Source organism: Lactuca serriola, chromosome 6 (genome assembly GCF_051521515.1).
Source record: "Lactuca serriola cultivar US96UC23 chromosome 6, Lser_US96UC23_V15, whole genome shotgun sequence".
Taxonomy (NCBI): domain Eukaryota; kingdom Viridiplantae; phylum Streptophyta; class Magnoliopsida; order Asterales; family Asteraceae; genus Lactuca; species Lactuca serriola.
In genome coordinates, this window is record NC_136413.1 from 122,760,633 (window position 1) to 122,767,995 (window position 7,363).

Consider the following 7,363-nt stretch of genomic DNA (forward strand, 5'->3'; position numbering starts at 1 on the left):
ATATCAGGCCAACCTATCATGCGACTCCTGAAAGTATCCTTAGCCTCATCCTACCATGCAATTCCTGTAACATATAATTATAAGAAACATGTATGGGTATTCTTTGGAATCACTTACTTGAGCTCAACCGATTGCACACATCACACCCCTTTTTTCTTTACAAAATTCTTTTAGAATTACTTTCCTTTTAGAAAATATTTTTAGAACCCGTTTTTCTTTTAACATAAAATACTAACTCCTCAATTTGAGCTCAGTCACACTCGAGAGTGAGCCTAAATCCCTAAAAACAAGGCTATGATACCAACTTGTAACGTCCCAAAAATAAGACCTAAACATTTCATTTTTAAGTTTATTAAATTGTTATTCCAGAAACATCATCATAAACTTTCAAATAAAAAAAATTGTCAATCATCACATCACATTAGAGTAAGTGAAGAAAATGCGGAACAAGGTGGTGTATGCTCTGTAGTCAACCTGAGCTCTTCTATTTGAAAACCGAAGTACCTGAAACATAAACTGAAAACTGTTAGCACAAAGCTTAGTGAGTTCCCCAAAATACACATACCATACATATATTTGCCATGGGCTACCCTCATTTTCTTTTCCCTGAAATGCCATGGGCTACCCTATAGTCTGACTTCCAAGTGTCATGGGCTACCCCATGGTCTTTCCTTGAAATTCCATGTACTGCCCCCATGGTATGACATCCAAGTGCCATGGTTTACCCCCATGGTCTTTCATACAAGCGCCACCGGCTACACTCTGGGTATTCTTGGAAAATATCACAAAGACAACTAGATTTCCACAAAATACAAGTAATGAACCAGCATTGGTAACTTCGACCCATTGATATAGTGAAAAAACACACCTCAAACAGCTGAAAACAACGGATAATCTATGACTGTATATCCACAAAAAACTCGTGCTATCAGTTACCAAAATAAAATCAAATTAATATAAGTTACCAACTCACACTAAGAGTCCAAATTAGGGTAAAATATATTTTTACCCTTTGTCTAACTTGGCTCAAAGCTTGGTCCCAAACAACCCATCCAAAGGCCCAACTTCCAAATAAACACCAAAGGCCAAAACATGGCCTAATTTTCTAAATTGGGCCCAAACCCTTTTATAGGCCTTAAACCAAGGTCCAACAATAATCTTAGTCTATAAACACTTGAATTCAGATGCTCCAACATGGCGAAAGATAGACAAGCCCAAAACCGAAGCTGTAACAGCCCGGATTCCCAGGTATTATTCATTTATTTATTTTTGGTAATTTGTGAGGAGACTCGGCGAGTTGGAGCCTAGACTCGTCGAGTATGATCGCAGATTTGGACGCGGGTTCGCGTCCGGACTCGGTGAGTCTAAGAGTGGACTCGGCAAGTCCACGCTGTTTAATGAAACCCTAATTTCCCAGCTCTAAGCCCTATTTAAAGGACCTTATAGCCCTTCATTGCGAGTACCTTCGACCTTGAGAGCACCAGAGCATCTGAGAGTCCTTGTGAGTGAGAAAAGAGGCCATTGTTCACCATTCTTGTGTGCGTTAGCAAGAAGGGAAGAGGAAGGCCAAGCTAGGAGAGTTAGGGAGCTTGGATCTACTTTCATTTCGGCAGAGGAAGCTATTTGAGGTAATATTCAGAGCTTATTCTTGTGTTTTTATTGATATAGTCAAATCTAGGGTTTCCTCATGCCTTGTTTACCATGTAATTAGAGTGTGAGAGGTCCCATGGGGAATTACTACCTAGATCTGGACCTTAGTAGGTCCAGAGAGTCCCAAATACTCTGCTTTATGCCTTTCCTTTTGAGTTGTGGACTTAGGTTACCATTTTAGATGTCATTTCACCAAAAGAAGCCTTGTAGGCGTCGCATGGTAGCCAAGATAGTGACTTTACGTGACGAATGAACTTGGAAGGACTGGATCTATGAGTCATTGGGACGGATCTGACCTCAGGAGCGAGTTTGAGCATGAAGATTTCCCAGAACCACTCAGCGAGTGGTCTTGCCGAGTTAAGAGATTGACTCAGTGAGTCAGGGAGAGCCAAAGTGCATTGACAGGTGGACTGAGTCAAACTGGAACTCACCGAGTTGTTCTTGAGACTCGGCGAGTTGAGTCGCGGTGGCCCCGCAACTCATGCCAGACGTGTCGAGAGAGGATCCTAGGGAATCAGAGGATGCGCATAGACTCGCCGAGTCGATATTGTGCACTCGCCGTGTCCGGTCAAAGTTGACCGTTGACCGTTGACCAGTGTTGACTTGATAGGGTTAGTCAACCTTAGTTATGGAGTGTTATTTAGAGATTGATTGTGTCATAGGAGGGCTGTAGATCGAGGGATCAAGCACGAGTGATCTCAGGGATTTGCGAGATACCGAGATACACGATGTCACACCCCAAAACCAAGAATGGCGGAAACGTTCTGGGGCGGAGGACGTCATGTAAAGTATCACAACATAGTAAAAGTAAATAAGCAAACAACATCATCCATTGCATTAAATATATAATTTTAATACAAGCGTGTTCTGTACAGTTTTAGACACCAAAAATATAATGTAAATCAAAATAATAAGATGAGTCTTGGATGTGCTCCATCTTCTCAAAAGGTGGCATCGGTACCTGTCTACTGATGACCTGAGAATACAAGTTATTTTGAAAGAGTTTATCAGCATTAAGCTGGTGAGTTCATAAGTATTTTAGTGTCGATGATTGTTACCAAAAACGTTTGAACATGTCTCAAGTGTAAGTTAGTAAAATGTAAGTAAATGTTTGTAAAAGTTTGACTCTCTCAGAAAAACCTATATTTTCTATTAAAGTAGCCTTCTACCAAGGCTTAACTATTTTGTTTGTTCGTTTGTTGTAAAAGTGTGTAATTTCCCAAGTGCAACTATCATTTAACAAAATATAGTTTGTACATTAATGTTTAAGTGAACTAATCACTAAATGTATGTAATGGGTAAATTATTGTAGTACTGTAGTGTTGTATTATAGGAACTACTGCTATACTAACTACCTTAAACCGGATTTATATTAAGGTATTATGTGATAAATTGCACCATACTATAGACTGGTAACAACGACAACGTATAGTCGAAAATAAGGTATGACGTTTGGCACCCGCAGACCTGCCGGTCCTGCTGTAGCTAGCAGCAAGGTGTAGGATAGTCAATCCAGTATAGATCTATATGCAAACTCACGCTCTCCCTTAAAGAGACTCTGGCTACAACTCGGGTCATGACAATTAAGGCATGCTCCCATATAGTGGATCACAATTGTTAATGTATTCATGTGTATGTAATGTAATGTTACTTGTTCTAGTATCGTTATATATGTTCTCGTCCTAGTATAGTTGTATATGTACTCTTAGTAATAAGTATTCACTCATGAATGAACTAACTCTTTGATCTAGAAATTGTAGTAGTATGATCCCGTGTTACCCCGATGGTAACTTACTAATGATGTACTGATACGCGTGAATAAAGGAGTACTTTTATGTCTATATATGTACATTTGATATATAATTAATATTGAAATGACCTTTGCAGGGCTACCCGAGATCCCACCAGACCACATCTCAAGCGCGAAAAGGAAATAGGGCGGATGGACTTCCTAAGCCCTTTAAACATTGCTTATATATCTATACATATATGGGAATGCAATTTAGAAGAAGTATAACAAAGTTTAAATAAAAGTATTTGATAAGTAAAAGAGTTTGTAAAACATTTTGAAGTAAAGCAGTTTGATAAATAGTTTGAACAGTGATAAAATCATTGCTTTTCTAGTTATTAATCACATGTGATTGATGTAATCACATGTGATTGATGCAATAACTATAAGCATTTAACTTGTATCCCCCCATAAAGTATTTAAAACATTTAAAAGTGTTTCAAAGGTTAATTAAAGGGGTATGAACTCACTTGTTGTGAGTGGAATGGATTGAAGTGTCGGATACCGTGCTAGGTGGCAAACGGAGGCTTGTTCACACGCACGAGCCTAGTTATCATATAGTGAGCATATATATAACTAATTAGCCAAATAATAACTTAATGAAATAAGTTGGGACACTCACGAACATGTTAACACTTGGTGTAAGTGTTATAGGTCCTAAAGGTTTCTTCTAGGTTGTTATGGGACAATGCTAAAGGGGTTTAATGTACCAAAGGGTCTTATATAAGTGTTTAAAACTCAATAAACCCCACACAAGGAGTTTACGGTCGTAAACCCTTGAGTTTACGGCCGTGAACTCCAATCTTGGTGGTAATTGGTGTTTTAAAGTGCCATATGATTTCTAGTATAAGCCTTGCTTGGTTGTTTAATCCCTTGGGTAGTTTAAGGAATAGAAAATACTCCTTTGACGAGTTTACGGCCAAAAAACCATACCCCTTAGAGTTTACGGCCGTAAACTCTCATGGAATAGGTGTTTTAATTCTTCAAAGTCCCAAAAACAAGTACGATAAATTCTAGGCATTTGTTTAAGGCTAAGGAGGACCCTAGGCACACTTTGGTGCCCTTATTTGGTGTTTACAGCCTATGAGAATTATCTTGGCCGTAAACTCCCTTTAAGGGGTGCTTTTGATGTTTTGAAGTCCATAAATTAGCTAAGATTAAATGGGTATTAAAGTCTAAAGCCTTAGGAGTGATTAGGGCACCTTTAAGCCCTTGAATTTGGAGTTCACGGTCCAAGAAGTTCTTGGGCCGTGAACACCCTAAGATATGTGTTCTTGATTGTTTTCTAGTCTTAAATGATCATACGTATTATCCTAAGCTAGTTACCTAACAAGGAAATGGGACTAGATAGCCTTTAAGCTTCATTTTGGAGTTTACTCCCCAAGAACGTTCTTGGGTGGTAAACTCCCGGATCTAACATATTTGACATGTAATCTATGTTATTAAGCATATAACAAGCATTATAAAACAACTAGTGAAGTGTACTCACGATTTGGGATGAAAACCCGAAGATCCGTGAGAGAGAAAATGGCTTTTCTCTAGTTGGAAATATGAATAATGAATGAATTTAGGTCAGAAATCTATTTATAGTCCTGAAATATTTTGGCAGAAAATATTTTTATTCTGGAATTGAACTCTAACATTAAGAAGTTTTGAATACTCAAGTTTCACAAACCCATGAGCATCCACTCTCCAGATATCTCGTTAAACATAAACCCTAATGTACACAAACTTATTCGGAAAAGTATGAAATTCATTGAAACTGGACTAGCTTCTATTGAATAGATAATGTTCGTACAAAATGGAAATTTCGGGTTGTCACATCATCCCCCTGTTAGAAGGAATTTTGTGCCGAAATTAGAATTTAAGCAAGTAAGAAGTTACAAACAATTAAGCGAAAAGGTGAGGGTATTTCAGTTTCATCTGATCCTTGCGTTCCCAAGTGAATTCCGGTCCTCGATTGGCATCCCAGCGAACCTTCACGATAGGGATACGACTTTGCTTCGTTTGCTTGACCTCACGGTCCATGATCTCTACTGGTTCTTCCATGAAGTTGAGGCTCTCGTTGATCTCGATCTCGTTGAGTGGGATTACAAGAGTCTCGTCGGACAGACACTTTTTCAAGTTAGATACATGGAATGTAGAGTGTACGTTACGAAGCGCGTCTGGTAGGTCGAGTTTGTAAGCTATGGGGCCAACTCTTGCAAGAATCTCAAAAGGCCCTATGTACCTCGGATTAAGCTTCCCATGCTTTCCGAAGCGTATCAAGCCCTTCCGGGGTGAAACTTTGAGAAGGACTCGGTCACCCACCTGAAATTCCAAAGGTTTTCTTCGTTTATCAGCGTAGCTCTTCTGTCGGTCTCTAGAGGCTTTCAATCGTTCACAAATCTGAACGATTTTCTCTGTTGTTTCCCGAATGATCTCCGGAACGGTGAGAGTACTGTCGGAAGTTTTCCCCCTGGCTAATTGGGTATCACCCACCTCAGCCCAGCACAGAGGAGATCTGCACTCTCAGCCGTAGAGAGCTTCAAATTGAGCAGCCTTGATGCTCGTGTGATAATTGTTATTATAGGAAAACTCGACATGGGGTAAATGAGTATCCCATGCCTTTCCAAAGTCAATCACACAGGCTTTCAATATATCTTTTAGTGTTTGGATGGTCCTCTCACTCTGTCTGTCGGTCTGTGGATGGTAGGCTGTGCTCATGTCCAGCCTTGTTCCTAGGGAATGTTGTAGTGATTGCCAGAACCTTGAGGTGAACCTACTATCTCTATCGGAGATAATGGACATAGGCACACCATGTAGCCGTACGATTTCCCTAATGTATGTTCTCGTAAGTTTCTCCATCTTGTCAGTTTCTTTGATAGGCAGGAAGTGTGCAGACTTGGTCAATCTATCGACGATGACCCATATGGTATCAAGTCCACCCGTTGTCTTGGGCAACTTGGTTATGAAATCCATAGTGATCCGCTCCCACTTCCATTCTGGAATCTCTGGCTGTTGCAGTAAACCAGAGGGCTTCTGGTACTCGACCTTAACCTTTGCGCAAGTAAGGCATTTACTTACGAAGGTAGAAATATATTCTTTCATATTAGGCCACCAGTATAGCTTTTTAAGATCCAGATACATCTTATCTGAACCTGGGTGGACGGAATACCGAGTGTTGTGCGCCTCGGTCATGACCAAGTCTCGGAAACCACCGTGGTTCGGTGTCCAGATCCGGTTCATGAAATATAAGGCTCCGTCACCCTTGGCTTCTAAATTCTTGTCCATTCCCCTAAGGGATTCACTCGTCGCATTTTCAGGTTTCATGGCTTCAAGTTGGGCCGCCTGAATTTGCTTAGACAAGTGCGAATGGATGGTTATTGACAATGACTTGACTCTGCGACCAGAATATTCCTTCTGACTTAGGGCGTCTGCTACTACGTTGGCTTTACCCGGATGATAACGAATATCGCATTCGTAGTCACTGAGTAGTTCGACCCACCGTCGTTGTCTCATGTTGAGCTCCTTCTGATCGAAAATGTGTTTTAAACTCTTGTGGTCGGTAAAGATAGTGCTTTTCGTTCCGTACAAGTAATGTCTCTAGATCTTCAGAGCAAACACCACTGCTCTTAGTTCAAGATCGTGGGTCGTGTAGTTAACTTTGTGTGTCTTCAATTGTCTCGAGGCGTAGGCGGTGACCCTACCTTGATGCATCAGAACACACCCGAGCCCTTGATTCGATGCATCACAATAGACTACGAAGTCTTCTATTTCTTTGGGAAGGGATAGTATTGGTGCGGTGCACAAGGCTCGCTTGAGCATTTGGAACGCTTTCTCCTATCTCTTTTCCCAGTCAAAGGCGACACCTTTCTAGGTCAAGGTTGTCAGAGGTTTCGCTATTCGGGAGAAGTTCTGTATAAACCTGCGGTAGTAGCCAGC